Here is a 16,194-nt window from a genome sequence, read left to right as displayed (position 1 = left end):
TTAGCCACAAGTACCTTTAAATAAATAATTCTTCTTAGATTTAAAACGTATACTGTAAAAAAAAATAGGCTATTCATAATTTTAATGGAATAGGCTGTAAGTGTTCCACATAGGTTAAAAAATTTGTATTTTATTTTAAATAAATTGTATTTAATAGGATTAGTTTTATCACTAAACCTTATAGTATTCCTTTAAACTTTAAAATACAGCCTTTGTAATCTGTAACGCTGATAAATTATTAGCTATTTCCCCTTACGAAAATGAACCTTAGTTTTACTACAAATAAAACAAAAAAAAAAAACGGTAACCTTGGTTTTAAAATGGGATTTGTAGTAAAACTGTTTATACAAACGTAAATCATTCCGCTAAAACATGTTTGGCCTACACTTTTACTATAGTAAAATCATGGTTAATTTTAAGGGCTGGGTTTGTAACGGTGGTGATCCGTTGAAACTTTAACAAGAGCAACTCTTGTTCAATATCAAATTAGTCCATTACGATTTAACGTCGTTCATTTAAAATGTCAGTTTGAGCTGCGACAATATACGTTCCCAAACCAGAAACTTTTGCTCGTTCCTGGTAATCGTCCTCCTCACGTGTCAGGCCACGCGCCGCTGAGAACTTGTTTTCCGCGTGCCCTCTCGGAGAGGACTCTCATGTGAGCCAGATTGAGAGATGAAGCACGCCGGATGAAACTGTGGGAAAATCTCTGTAAACAAACCACAGGCAAGTGTATTTCCAGGACTTATTACTGTTCTCAGTCCTCAGCCACGGCCAATTTCACTTTTAAACAGCATCTGCTCAGAAACAACAGGCACAATTTCAAGGCAAATGAATCAATTTCAAAAAGGCATATGAGAAATTATAACATAGGTAACCAATATAGTTCTCAAAAATGTTTACTAATTTAATATAGAAACACAATTAGGCTTATATACCATGGTAACCTAATTTCCACCTAATTTCCACCATGCTATTCTTATTAGCTACTGTGGAACCATAAAAAACACCTTCAAGCTGTAGGCTATATGAAGCTATATCTTTCTGCCATTGTGTTTGCATCACTCTAGTTGTATGGTGCATGATGCCTAATGCAGTAGTACAGTAGTAAACCACTCATATTCTTAACCGCACTAAGGAGCTGAAGGGTTTGTTCTTCATCATTACTTTACTGTCATCGTTAGGACTGGCTTTTTGTAACTCTCATCCTGAAATGACTCAGAAGTCATACTTTCGTCGTCATAAACTCCTCGTGGGCTTCATAAACTCCTCATTGCTGCCGAGGAAGTCATCTGACAGTTTTCATGAAGTGAAACACGCTGAGTTCATTTTCCCTATTAGTGATAGATTTCATCAAAAGGAAGCAATTTTGCCAAGTTGTCAAGTTACACACTTTCTGTAATAGGCATTCCACATTGCTTCATCAACTTTCAGTCAACCAATAGCAGCAAAAAACTCTTATTTCCAAGCCTGAAAATTGTGATTTGGTTCATAAACGTATTAAGCAAAGGCAAGATATATATTTAGACTTGACTGATGATTTACATTTCTAATTTCATTGTTCATATTTATTGTACAACACCTGTGCAGTATCTCAAAAGGGCCATATGGATTAACAAAACCAATACAAGCATTTCTTGTTTCGTGTCCATCAAGTGCGAAGCAGACTGCTGTCAGACCAACGGAGACCAACATTTCACCTCCTGATTCTAATTTTGAACAAATAACAGAACTGAGAGAAACAGCTGTCCTTAGGGAATGTTGTATAATGGCTGGCAGCCCAGATGAGTGGCTGCATTCAGAGTCAGACAAGGAGAAAGGCGCACAGATGGAATGTGCCAGAAACGATGCACATTGCAGGAAAGTGCATGCCACAAAAAATAAATAAAAAAAGAGTCATGTGTTCTTCACCAGTAGATTCATTATACTAAATGTAATCATGCCACATTTATCCTGGCACAGGATTTTTCTTAGAATTTGAGACCATGAGCTGCTACTTAAAAGTTTAAGCAATTTATGCATTCAGTACACTATAGTGTTCTAAAGTTTAGGCAGACTTTAATTTAGTATTAACCACATACATTTACTGTGTTTTCCACCAAACAAATTCAGCTTTGGTGAGCATATGAAACTTCTTTTCAAGAACATTAAAATAAAAAATCCAACCTCAAACCTTAGAATGGAAGGGGAAAATTTGGCTTGTTGTGTCCTGCTTTTCCCAATTGTTTTATACCTTTTTTCTCCCTCTCCATCTGCACTGGAAGGTCAAGAACGGTTTCGGGAACATGACGCGGGTTTATACCGAGAGGCCATGGGGCGTTCATTGTTTTTTGATGTCTCTAGACCCCACTACGCTTGGAGGCTGTCTCCAAATGGAAGGAGGATCTGGACTCAAAATTAATACTTTCAAATGGCCAGAGTATCGCCCACTGTGCTCCTGGCCAATAAGTGCGACCAAAATAGAGACTTTCTTGACTGACAACAGCTTGAAGATGGACCAGTACTGCAAGGAGAATGGATTTGTGGGCTGGTTTGAGAACATCTGCTAAGGTAAGGCATAGCATTTTGGTATAATTTTAGACAGAGCAACAGTAATGACAGAGAATATTGTTTCTTTCTACAAAAAAAAATAAAAATAAAAATACAGTACTATGGCATTGTGATGGTTTCAGGTGCTAATACAATGGTAATTTGATATGTCATTGTGGTACATTCACTAATTAGTGCATCCATGTATCATGGTATCAAGGTTAGGGTTAGGGTTAGGATTAGGGTTAGGGTTAGCTAACCCTAACCACCTATATGCACAATAAAAATAGCCTTTCTATCCCACTGACAGTGGTCTAACTAATATCTTTTGACAGAACTTGTATTGTCAGAGCCTTTAGTGCTTGATTAAAGCTTCTGATTGAAGGTTATTAATATTTGCTTGCTAATTAGACCCTGCCACTCACATGCAGAGCAGTTGCCGAGGGAAACGGGAGAATGGACTGTTGGTACATTGGGACGGTCTCATTAAATACAGTCGAGAGGTTTCAAAGGGATTTATTTCTTTATTTCAGCACCTCTATCCATTGATCCCTAATGAAGAGTCCAATCAGACTTCCATCTAGTAGCATTTTCATGGGTTTTAATAATTCATTACTGTTCACAGGTCAAGTTCATTGGCATTAAACACGTCTTATTTCCAAAAGATCAAATCAAACTATCTGAAATCTGGTTGTCTAAAAAATGTTTGATGTATGTTCTTTCTCTCTAAATTTTAGGAAAACGTCAACATTAATGAAGCTGCCAACTTCCTCGTGAAACACATAATTGCCAGTGAGAATGATATCTTGAAATCAGTGGTTCCAGATACCATCTCTCCTCAGCTCCACTCTGATAAAGAAATGACTTGTTCTGCATGTTTCAAACCCTAAGAGAAGGTGGCAGCAATCTATGGCAGCAGTATCGGTAGTCCTGGGAGCCTCATCCCTCCGATTCCAGCACTATGGTCAACCACTGAAGAGCCGCAACCACCTCAGAGATCTGTCCGTTAGTTACAGACACTTTGAGCTTGAACACAGAGTAAATGTATTTATGTCCGAAGCTGCACTTTTCGTTTTTTGGTCTTTTTGTGTTATTTATGTCTAACAAAACCTGGGGATTTTTGGACTGGCATGCTTGACTGGAACAAGTTAAAAGATTAGAACTTCTTTCTGTCAGACAGAGATAGCTGTCTATGCTTTCAGAAACAGAAAGGTTTTATCAGTATGTAAATCAAAATATAGTTATTATTTCTGGTTCTGGTGGACTGAGTTTTAATAACCCCAGTGTTATATGAAAAATAACATTATACTTTTTTGTCTTTAATGTCACTTTCAGAAGTGTTTTGCATTTGCATTCCAGATATATTCCTGATCTGATGTCACTAAAAACTTTAAAGATATATTGCATTTGGGTTTTGCATTTGAAACAGGAGGTTATGGTTAAGTTTCTTCACAATCACAAACCAGAGTTTGCTACTTGCTAATTGGTGGCAGGTAGTATTATGGGAGGGGCATGTTCCCTCTAGAGCATTTGATTGGATAAAATTAGTGTAGTTCGTGACGAGTCATCAGTATTTTTCTTTGGTTTACTCTTGAGCAGTTCATTTTAAAAACTTATTTAATATTTTACTTTATTTTAATGCAACGTTACTTTTGTGAAGGTTGCCAGGAACATTCACCTATTTCTAAATGAAGGTTATTGATCTTATAAACAATTCATCCGAGCATAAGTTTCAGTTAAATATTCAGTCTGCCTTCATCCAATCAACAACTGATGGACAGGGCATTTAACCTCTACCAGTTTACTGTGATATTCTGTAGTATACATGTTTTACCATATTGAAGGTGTCATGCTAAAATAAATTCTTCTTTACAGCCTTTTTGTGGTATTAATTTACAAGGATATTCTGCAATAGCATGTATTTATAATCAAGTTAAATGTCCCTTAATTGTTTGCGCCAAACATATTTCTCAAATTATATCTTTAAAAAGAGAGCTGCCAACCTCTTTCCTTATCCGCTCTATCTCCTTGAACATCCTGGCCCTTCTTATCTACTGCCATCCTTCCATTTCATCCCATTTTTCACTCCTATTTCAATCTCTGCATCTCTCATCTCCTTTGCAGTGATTCACTGTATGACTCATTGACATTACATAAATCTCCCATGATTCCCTACATCACCATGTGCTTTATTCAAATCCTTTAATGTGTATATTGATCTACTGGCTTTCCATATCCATCTGCACCTGCTGCAAACAGATTTTATTCTCAGATATTATTTGTATCTCTGTGGGAGGTGTTGTGTTATGGGATTGTATTGTATCATTAAATACAGTATCAGTCCGTGAGCTATTTCATCAAGATGTTGTCAAGGTATAAAGAAACACTTTGACATTTGAAAGTCTGTTTTTTTCTTCTTTTTTGAGGTTTTACAGTATAATGTAACAAAGAAACATTTTTATGCTATGACAAATGAATGAAAAAAACGTGGTTTAAGTGTACATTTATAATAGCTGAATACAATAAAATCCTTTGTTTTGTTGACTGACTGCATTCTTACAGGACTAGCATTACTAATATAACAGTTATCATCACCAATTATATTTAAATGGGTGTATAACAACATAAACGTGATCACTCGGTTGGAATAACAGGCTTTGGGAAGGTTAGACAAATTACAGCCTTGTAGTTCTTTCCAGAACTATATTCAACTCTAGTGTTATCACCATGACAACTGCATGACACTCTTTTTTTTTTTTTTGCCTCTGCAGGCTACACTTTTGTGTTTCGATTCCTTATAGAGCACGGTTGCACTTCATATCAGGTTCCTGGAAATCTTCTCAGCTGAAACACTTTCTGACGTCCAAACTTCGGAGAATTTACTTAGAACACATTAACTTGATCAATAATACACCTAGCACTCACTTTTTCTAGTTTAGAAACGTTCGTTTGACGAGGACAACAGCTCTATGAGAACCTCTCTGTCCTACTAATGGACCGCATGACTGCATCTGCTTTCCTCACAGGAATTAGATTTGACTACAGGTTGCTGGAAAATGCACAGGCCTGCTCATAGTCATATGAGTGCCATTCCTCTGAACACAAGAGCTTGAGAAGAGAGAGAGAGAGAGAGAGAGAGAGAGAGAGATGAAAAGTAAGGTACTATTATTCTCAAGGACTCATTAAATCTAGTCTGAGATATTCTAAACATACTGTTTTTCTGCCCAAACTGGCTAGTTATTTGGTTTTGGTAGATTGCTTTTAGCCACAATGATTCTGATAGTAATGTGGAACTCCTGAAAAAAAGTATTATGTCCTGGAACAAGGTTACCCTGACTTGATGGGCATAGCCTATTTAGAAAAAAAAAAGAAGAAATATAAATTCTGTGAATTGAGCCTATTTGAATTTACAAATTAGTTTCCTAAGAACTCCTATGTCAAAAAACTGTTCTATGAATTTTAAGTTGCACCAAGGAGCTTAACAGGGGAGTTGGGGTTGTTGGTGGGGACTTTTGAGTCATTCAGATGACTCTAATGTTTTAATTTATAAGCTAAAAAAATTAATTCATAAGCCTTTATGCAAAGTGTTTAGTTAGTTGTTGCTTTATTAGGCTAGGCTGCAATATGAGTGTGCTTTTGCATTATACTATCTATAACACAAAATATCTGTTACAGATCACTTGATCTGGAAAGCTTCTGCTGTGTACAAACATCTGACACATCTGTCACTTTTACATACATTCTTAAAGACAGACATCTAATTGAGGTTTATTTGACTTCTGATTGGAAATGTCTGCTGCTTGTGCTATCATGGTGGGCCACGCTAGATTGCTCCCCTTTTTTAATTGTAAACGGAGTTGAAAATTAAAATACCCTTTTTAAGACAATTCTTCTTAATAAGTCATTTTCTTCTAAATAGGCAATAACAATGGCACAGTTTAAGTCATGAAGCATTTTAAGTAGCCTACGTTTTAAGTTTTTTCCAAAATAACCTAAAATAGTTCCTTTCGTTGTTACCGTGATTTCATCAGCAGAATATAAATGCTTTATGCACCGGAACTAGCTTTGAGGGCAGACTGCTAGTTATAAGTCTCTGATTCCAACGAGTGAGCGAATGAGAAGGATTGTGGGTGAGAGAAAACGAGTGAATGTGATGGAGGGAGTGAGGGTGTTACTCCTCTCTAACTGTGACAGATACCAGCTGCAGATTCCTCCTCAGCGCTTCCTCAAAAACAGTCTAATTAAACACCCGAATTCATTTGCTGAAACATCCCCATGCCTTTGTCAATTTCTGCAACTCACGCAGATACGCAGAGATAACGGTGAAAACAGAAAATCGTGTTGGAAGGGTGAAACAGACGGGTGGCTGGATTCTGCACATCCTGCGCAGGATGTTTTTAGATCAAACAAGATGCTCAATGACATGATTGGCATTCGGTGGTGATATTGAAATAGAAAAGAAGAGCTTTAAATGTGGCGTTTATGGGGGAGTGGACATTAGCATGGCTACCTATGTTTATTAAAAGCTCTATGCGCTTCACTTGAGCTCTCTGAACACTTCATATTAGCTTTGCCGGAGAGAGCATCCCACACAGAGACACCCACACAGCTGCTGAATCTCTCTTATATAGGCTAGAGCTACATTCACTCTCTCTCACACATACACACACACACACACACACACACACACACACACCTAACCCAAACGGTTAGATGGAGATGAGCACATATAAACATCCTCCCACTCGCATACTTTGCATTGTTCAGAATTATAGAGATAGAAATCACTCTTTCTTTCTCATTACTTTTCCCCATACTGTGGCAAAACCGTGTACAGGGATGGTGTAGGCTACTCAAAGACACTTCAAGGATTATGATGGTACTGCATGATACGTCCAAAAAATAATGCACTGCCATGGCTATTATGACGGCAAAAAAAAAAAAAAAAAAAAAACGATACCATGACTAGTGTTTTTGTTTGTGGTTTGTCTCAGCTCTCTGCATCCATGTTGTGCTTCATCCTGAAAATAACATTTTGATGTGCTTATATTACATAAGGAACCGTTTAGATTAAAGCAGATTACTGGATATCGGATCAGACTAAACATCAAGCAAGATTTTCCAAAATAAATAAATAAATAAATAAAAACAAGAATTAAAATGCTGAAGCAGGTTTTGTTGTGGGAAAAAAAGAATGAAACAAATAAATAAATATTGCATATGAAAAGACAAGTAGGTCCTAAAACATCTTTCACAATTCTTAAGAATTATTTTTTTAAGTACCAATAACAATGACAACTACAACAGTAATGATATTAATAATAAACAAAATACTGTACGTGTTAAAACATATGCTGTAGAAATATCTAAAATATAATAATACATATTTTTATTATTATTATTATTATTATTTGCAATAAAAATGCATACAGATATAGTATCTTACAGTAATAAATGTAATAAGAAAAATGCACAGTAGAGCTATCGCACAGCTATTGCACATGAAAATCATCATGAAATAAGAACAACAGTTATAATTATTGTTGTTATTATAAAACAAAATGTTAAAATATAAAATAATACAAATATTGATACATTATTTTATTTCATATTATTAATAATATTATATAAGCTATATAAACACGCACACACACACACACACACACACACACAAACACACACAAATATGTGTAAAAATAGAGATATCTTGCTTTTCTAAAATGGCAATATGTGCAAGGACACAGCAGTTTCAAAAATGTCTTTCTCACTTCTTGAAGTACATTTATATCTGGAGTGCCATCCATCTGGTAGTCAGTAGTGCAATTCAGACCCTGTAGGCACACAGGCAGACTCACACAGTGAGAGGAAAAATGTTGACAGGCAGAGAGATAAAGACAGATAAAAGATTAAAACTAACAGAAAGAGAACACATATCTAACTGTAGTTCATCTCGTGTCCCAATCTTATCAGTCAGTGTCACAACAAATGTCAGAAAACAGACTGTTTCACAGGAGGTTTCATGGACAGAGAAACTTTGTGTGTGAGAAACTATAGAAAGATATCAGACGTGTTTAGAATCGCATTACATCACACACTATTTTTGCAGTTTGCCGTGCATTGTGTGCTACGTTTATGCATGCAATTTATGCATTTTCTAAAATCTGAATATCGCCTGGAATACTAACACCCACAATGCAATCCAATGAACCAATATAAATCTTATTGATTTATTATTGCTCATACTGCCAAAAATGTCATTTTTATACAAACTGGATTATAAAGTACACTGAAAGAAAATTCATTGAATTTACTAAAAATACAAAGTGGTTGAAATTGATTTATTATAACTCCACTTAAATAAACAAATTGAGTTGAGATCAGGAAAGGTCCTCAGGACTTGAACTTGGGACACCCGTAGCGCAACAGCACTGTATTTCGGTTAGCTGCCCGCAAGGCTATAGGCGCTGGCATAAAGAAAAATATTTTTAAAGAATAGTCATTAGTATACTGTGCAGTATACAGTCCTCTTCCGTTCCAAACAGACCCTTCGAAAAAAAAAGAAGGCCTCTTTTAGTTACTGTTGCTATGTCCGACAAGCCATGCCGCTCTCACTCCACATCATGTTCTCTCACAATAAAAAAGACTGCGGGGCAAATAGGAAAAAATCTGACAAACAGACAGAGCAGGTTACTTTAGTTATGAAACAAGGTTTCAGTTTTCCAATTTTTTCTTCTGTTCAGAGCTCATTTACTCTTAATCAGATGCTTTGACCTCTGAACTTCACAACACTTCACTAACCAGATGTCTGAGCGCTGAGTGGGTTTAGGTGTTTCAGAAGAGCCAGATATCTTCTTTTCTCAGACTGTTTCTCATGTCTGTGGCTGTAGTGGTTAATTGATTTGACCGGTATTAGCAAGAAAGCCTAAGAGCAACCCCAGCAACCGCTCACAACACTCTAATAACTGCATAGCCATAGAATTCACCCAGAACATCCTAGCAACCTAAAAGCAACTCTAGCAACCACTTAGAACACATTAGCAACCGCATAATAACCCCACTATTTGACAACAATTCAGTAGCAACCAAATAGCTACTCTAGAACTCACTCAGATCAACCATTTACAAAACCTAGCAACCACACAGAGCTCACTGGCAAACACATAGCTATTGAGCCTTCTGTGCAGGATTGTGGCATCTTTTGAATATTCAGTGATTACCATGGTGTATGAAGTCAAGTTGATTGTTACAATATTGCGGAAGGCTTACGTATAGCGACCAATAGAAACAGTTGCTAGATTTTTCATCTGTTGGTAATTGATAGAATCCATGATTCCATGTGTCCCAGAAGCCAGTCCCATTTAAAGTTCCAGTCATGGCTGATAACTGAATATGATTTAGTGTGTTTTTGGATGAGCTAGGAGAATTTTTCTTGTAACCCTCCCAAACAACATGTGATTTAGGTTCTGTTTGACAACTCTTTTAAAGGTTTTCTGACCCCCGGACTCAACTATTTTCTGCAATACTCAAGCTGTGATCCTTGGAGAGTCTTTAGCTACTCAAACTCTTCTTTTCACCTCACATTAAGACGACATAGACACACGTCCTCTTCCAGGCAGTTTTCTAACATTTTCTGTAGATTGGAAATTCTTGATTATTGCCCTGATGGTGGAAATGGGAATTTTCACTGCTTTAGATCTTTTCTTAAAGCCACTTCACCAATTTGTGAAACTCAATTATCTTTTGCTGCACATCAGAAATACATTATTTTGTTTTTCTGATTGTGATGGATGACTAAGGGAATTTGGGCTTTGTTTTCCCTCCTCTTTATATTTCTTTGAAACAGGTTGCCATGGCTGGATAATTCCATGTTTTTAATCAAGCTGGACTGCTCAAAATTGTGAATATGAATGGGAATATACTTCAGAGTTATTTTACTCATAAGAATTTCTAGGGGGGCCAATATTGTATCCAATGAGTATTTGAGAAAAACTTTTATTTCATAATGGTATTTCGTAATGGTATAAAATAAAAGATTAAAAGGATTAACAATGCAGATGAATTTTCACAGTCTTCTTAGATCATATTTACCAAGAGGCCGATATTTTTGGCAACGACTGTATGTGTGTGTGTAAATATATATATGACAATATTCTAACAACTGCATAGCATAGAATGCACCCAGAACATCCTAGTAACCTAAAAGCAACCCTAGCAACCACTGCGACACCTTTGCAGCCACACACAAAACATTGTGGAATCGAGTTGGACTAGAGTCATTCATAATTTCTTCAGAAACATCTATAAATCTAGTTATACAATCTTTAAATGTGTCAAAGTGTCAATCTCTCATAAGGTTGTCGAGTCACTCCTATTGCATAAATGACTGTAGTTTATTTCCTATTTAAAGATGAGGAAGAAATGGATGGAGACGTGATGCAGGTTGTGTCTGTTATTGGATCAACTCTCAGGAGTATTTCAGGAAACAATGAACACACTTCCTGTCTACTGTCTGAAGTGACAGACGTTTGACAGTCCTCTAAATGTTTGTCAGTCAAAACGCTGCTAACACTTAAAGTGCAGCGCTGGAGGACGCGTGGTGACATCAGTCAAGTGCTCGGAGCACAGGACTTGATTGAAGACCGAAAGCTTTATTCCTGATGTGTGTGACATGCTTCTGTTTTCCTGAATGAGATCTATCAGTGTTAGAAATGACCTTCAAAATAAACTTCAAGGGTTAAAAAACTCCTTTGTTTGTTAGGAAAAAAAGACTGATTTGGTTTTAAAATGATGCATTCATATTGTCGAGCTTCATATTTTGAACTCATTGATTCATTTTTGGATCAGGGATCTCTATTGTCTGCCGTTCTGCTCAAACGACAGGTCTGTCATTTCCTTTAGGCAAGACTAGCACACCTCCTTTCTTCAATAAGTGGGCCATTTGAAATAGACCCCAGAGTGGACTCTCAACGGACTAAAGTGAATCAAGAGCAGCCAGTGCTCAATATAGAATATAGATTCATGTTAAATGAGGTGCAGACCGTACAGTATGCCTGCACACGCCGTCAGAGCTCAGAGAGCACATCTGTCCAATGCAGGCTGCCTGTTGAGAATTACAACAGCTCTGAGGCCAGTCTGCTCTGCATGTAGTACTAGATTAAGGGAAGAATGTCTGTTGTAAAAAAAATTATTAATAAATAAAACTGAAATTGCTATGTAAACTGGAAGAGGAAAGAATAAATTTACATTAACCTGGTGGCATTGTTGTTTTTGTTCATTAAAATTAAATTTTCATTAATATAATATAATATAATATAATATAATATAATATAATATAATATAATATAATATAATATAATATAATATAATATAATATAATATAATATAATAAATTAATAATAGTGTAACAACTTTTTTGACAATTGGCAGCTAAATAAATATTTAAAATAAATAATTAATATGTTGAAAACTGAAATAAAACTGAAATAAAGTTTTAAAACTGACCAAAAAAAAATAAAAAAAATAATAATAATATAAAATTACAAAAATAAATAAATATGAAAAAATAAAAGCCAATTCTAAATATTTAACAAATACCATAGCGTTAATAATAATAGAATAACACTGCCTGGAGGACCACTGATGTGTTCTAAAATAAAATAAAATATATATTTTTAGTGTTTTATTTTAATTATTGTATTTTTTTATATATAATCATATTTACATTTTTTACCAAAAAATTAAGCCACATCAACAAATATCCCATCGATTTGCACAGGCTATGACATTTTTTGCTTTGTTTTTACATAACGCATGGTTAATTAAATGACTCATACATCTGGACTCATATAAATGAACAAAATGTTTGATTTAAAAATGATTTTTTTCTTAACCTTTGTGAGATAAACTATTTTTGTACTCGGTTGCCACCTTTTAATGTCCAGTGTAAAATCCAGGTGCTGCAGAAAAACCAGCCTAGAGCCCAGGATTTTGATCCCAAGACAGTGTGACTACAGTCAGACAAGAAAAGAGAAGCTTTTTTCCACAAAACACAGGGACAGTGTCATGGCCAGAGATAATGCCCTATATTGGCTGCACTAGTGACTCACTGGCTCCAATAAGCTCATTCCTGTCTGCCTTGGCCTCTTCATCCACTCCATGGCACCAGACAAAGTCAGTGGGGTGACATTCTGTCCTAGATTTTATGGTTATGTTGCAGGTTTATGAGGTCCATACAGCGGTAATGTGTAATGTTTAACTCTGTTTAGGTCGATGAGGGATCAGAAGACATTCAGTCTGCATCCAAACGGTTATGAGAGAAATAAGAGCCATCTGCAGTTTAGGTTTAGTGGATTGTGCATATAGAGCAGAGGTGTAGTAATCAGCTCTTTCCTGTAATTAGACAGAACACCAGTGAATGAGAGAGGACATAATGTGTCCCGTTCTGTTCTGTTTGGCACTCTTGGGCCTTGCCCTCCAGACATGTCTAATAGAAAGAGAGTGTAATTAAAAGAGAGAAAGAATGAATTTAGAAGTCTCTGAGATGAACGAGCTTCAGAGGGCTGATCGAAAATTTAATAGTGATGTAGTGAGCAGTGATTAAAAGCATTTAGCTTTTAATTTATTTACAATATTTATCTCATAAAGTCAGCACAGTTTCATAATAGATACTAAAACTAAAAGCTAAAAGTGTTTTAAACTTGAAGATGGTCAATAAATATACATCATTCACTAAAAACAATAAAAAAATCAAATCAAGAGCATAATTGTAACATTAAAAGCAACCAGAGTTCAGGGTTAAAAGTTAGATATGGAAGCATGTTTCTGCAACTGGATAGCAAACTGAAAAATGTATCTGAGACTTTTAAATTCACAATAAATTTATACAGTCCTGAGTTTATATCTAGCAATTCTGAGTTTGTATCTCACAGTTGAGTGACTTTTTTCACACAACTCCAACTTTTTTTTCTCAGAATTGCAAGATACAGCTAAACTCGTGATTCTGAAAAGAAAAGTCTGAACTGTGGGATATATATTCGCAATTGCAGGAAGTTCAATGAAGGAAGGAAGAAATGTCTAACCGTGTGAAAGTGTCCATACAGTATGTTATCTTAATAGTATACTGTATTCTCTATATACTCTTTAATTAACTTAATATCTAACATATATATATATATATATATATATTTTTTTTTTTTTTTTTTTTTTTTTTTGCTTGAGCCAGCATTCTTTTCTTTTCTTTGGTTATTTAATATGATTTAATATACAATATTTTATATACATATTATTAATATCCAAATACTTCTAGGGGCCACTGTATAATAATACTGGCTAACCTCGGGTGTTTGATTTCAAAATCAAGTAAGCTGCAATGCAAAACGTCCCATTACTTTTCACCAAACAGACTTTAGATGAGGAAGGGATTATGAGTTAATGAATGTGGTGAGTAGTATTAATCTTCTCAACAGTCTGCCTGGAGTATTCCTCACTCGATACCAGCCAGACTCATTAACATCTCGCGTCTCATATAATAAATGTGTTAAAATAGGCTTAAGTAGATTAGATTGTATTATAGATTTTGTGTGGCGGTCCATATAGTAAACCCCTGCCGGTCAGCCAGACCACTCAATACGCTGTTCTGCCCTGGTAATAGCTGGTGAAATATTCTCAAGCCAAATCAATCCACCAAAAGACGACTACACCGACATCAATACAACAGCAAGCAGACATAACTGCATCACTTTGATCAGAGCGTGTGTGTGCCCTCATTCTGCCATGGATCCTGACAACCTGGAGGCAGAGGCAAGAAAGGACATGCCATGATTAGGTGTGCATCTGAGGCTAACCACACACACACACACACTCCTCTCGCCGGTTTCTAACAAACATGACAGCTTGACATTGCACCTGGGTTCGATTCATCTGGATCAGATCCCAGGCAAGTGTGAAGAAGAGAGGCAACACGGGAACTGAGACAAAGAGAGTTTGCAGCACTCCTAGTAAGCGTGTAAGGTGAAACGTCGCAGCTTCTGCACATTTAGAGAAGTCCTCGGCTGCTGCACAGTACAGTATGGAGATGATTTTCAGTAAATACCACACACACTCTGGCCGCACATATTCACACTCTCATCCTCGGAGGTACTTCACACTGTTTGATGAGATTCAGTTGCCATGGAGACAGCTGAACATGATTGATTGGCCAGCACCTGAAAATTCCTCACCGAAACTTCTAGATCAACCGGGTATTTTTAAAGGCCCTGTGGGAAATCTCAGCATGAAGGACGTGGATCAGGAGAAAGTTTGCTACATTTACCACGTGATATAATCTGAAGGTCATTGTTAAAATACTGGCACAGTTAAAGACTGTTCTACCATCAGATGAAATTAGTCCACAATTGACACTGAGGGGGATGGGTCCCTTCCAGTAATATTTGATATGTATGCTCCTCTGTTTATTGTTAGGATGATACAACGTTTTAAAAGTTAAATGTTTAGGCAAGTGCTCAACCAGTCGAATTGGTTTTAGTTTTCGCTATATGAATCCAGCGCTACGCGGGGTAAGATGAAAGTAGCTGATATTTGACAACTGTTTTATGATAGAAATATAAAACGACCAGCAGTAATATCATGTGATGCAAATTACTGGAAGTGTTCGTCATATTTCGCCGTTTTGAATTGAAAATACTGGTTTATAATTCAGGTAGGCTATGTAACATAACTGAATGTGACATGACAAGAAACATTTCGCGCTAATTCTGCAAACTCATATTTCAATATATGCCTTTTATTTACGAATAGTTCTAATCGTTTACAATTCCCAAATTTAATATATCAATTAAAAGTTTTAATTATTCCTTTAACTTTAAAAAAAAACAGATATGGATAACGTTACCTGTCTTCAGATGTAGTTCTGTCCACAACAGCAGTTTATGGGTAAGATCATCATTAGATATCAAGTTAATATTTCTCCTTGGAGATGCAGTAAGGACAGTCTTAAAAGCATCTCACATTTAATTATACTACCTTTCCATCATTAGAACCGAGTTGGAAATGTTATTCATTTCTCAAAGAATGCAATTTTATTTCTATATCGAACTCAGTTGATACGCATGACGTCAGCAATGTCAAGGTCACGGGTTCGATTCCAAAAACACATACTTCTAAAATGTGCACTTTAAGCCCTGCGAGTTTCACTTTTGGATAAAAGTCTGGCAAACGAATAAATGTACTTTGGAGGTCAAGAATATTTTTTGGGCGGCTCTGAGTTTTCACTTCTCTGCCAGTTCGAATGAATCATTGTTCTCTCCCTCGTGCGCAGGCATGAGCAGATCCTCTCTCAGGACGACACAAGAGTCTCTATCACACTGACTGTGTCTCTCAGAGGGACCGAGACTGGACAGAAAGGTGAAGTCTGAGAAACATTTCGCACAGAAGCTTCTCTGTAGACGAAGACAATGAGAAAGTGAGAGGACAAGACAAAGCCATTTGTAACTATTTCGCAGACAGTTTGTGCTGCGTCAGGGTCATGTGAAATGAATACAAAGGGCAACAATGAGAAAAGCCTCTCCTCGGTGGAAAATTACACAGTATTGTCCTTTAAGGCCGTACATGAAGGCACAATAAAATTACATTAAATTATGTATGCAAACAAACAAAGATTCGGTATTA

The 16,194-nt window shown here is 36.3% G+C and overlaps 1 pseudogene; it reads left to right on the top strand.

Annotated features, from left to right (window-relative positions):
* The first annotated feature begins 1,768 nt into the window (after positions 1-1,768).
* Positions 1,769-3,664, top strand: LOC113072770 (ras-related protein Rab-38-like; annotated as a pseudogene).
* The last annotated feature ends 12,530 nt before the right edge of the window (positions 3,665-16,194 follow it).

This window comes from Carassius auratus, unplaced genomic scaffold (genome assembly GCF_003368295.1).
Source record: "Carassius auratus strain Wakin unplaced genomic scaffold, ASM336829v1 scaf_tig00010233, whole genome shotgun sequence".
NCBI lineage: Eukaryota > Metazoa > Chordata > Actinopteri > Cypriniformes > Cyprinidae > Carassius > Carassius auratus.
Note: the sequence above shows the minus strand (reverse complement) of the source record. Positions and strands in the feature narration are given on the sequence as shown.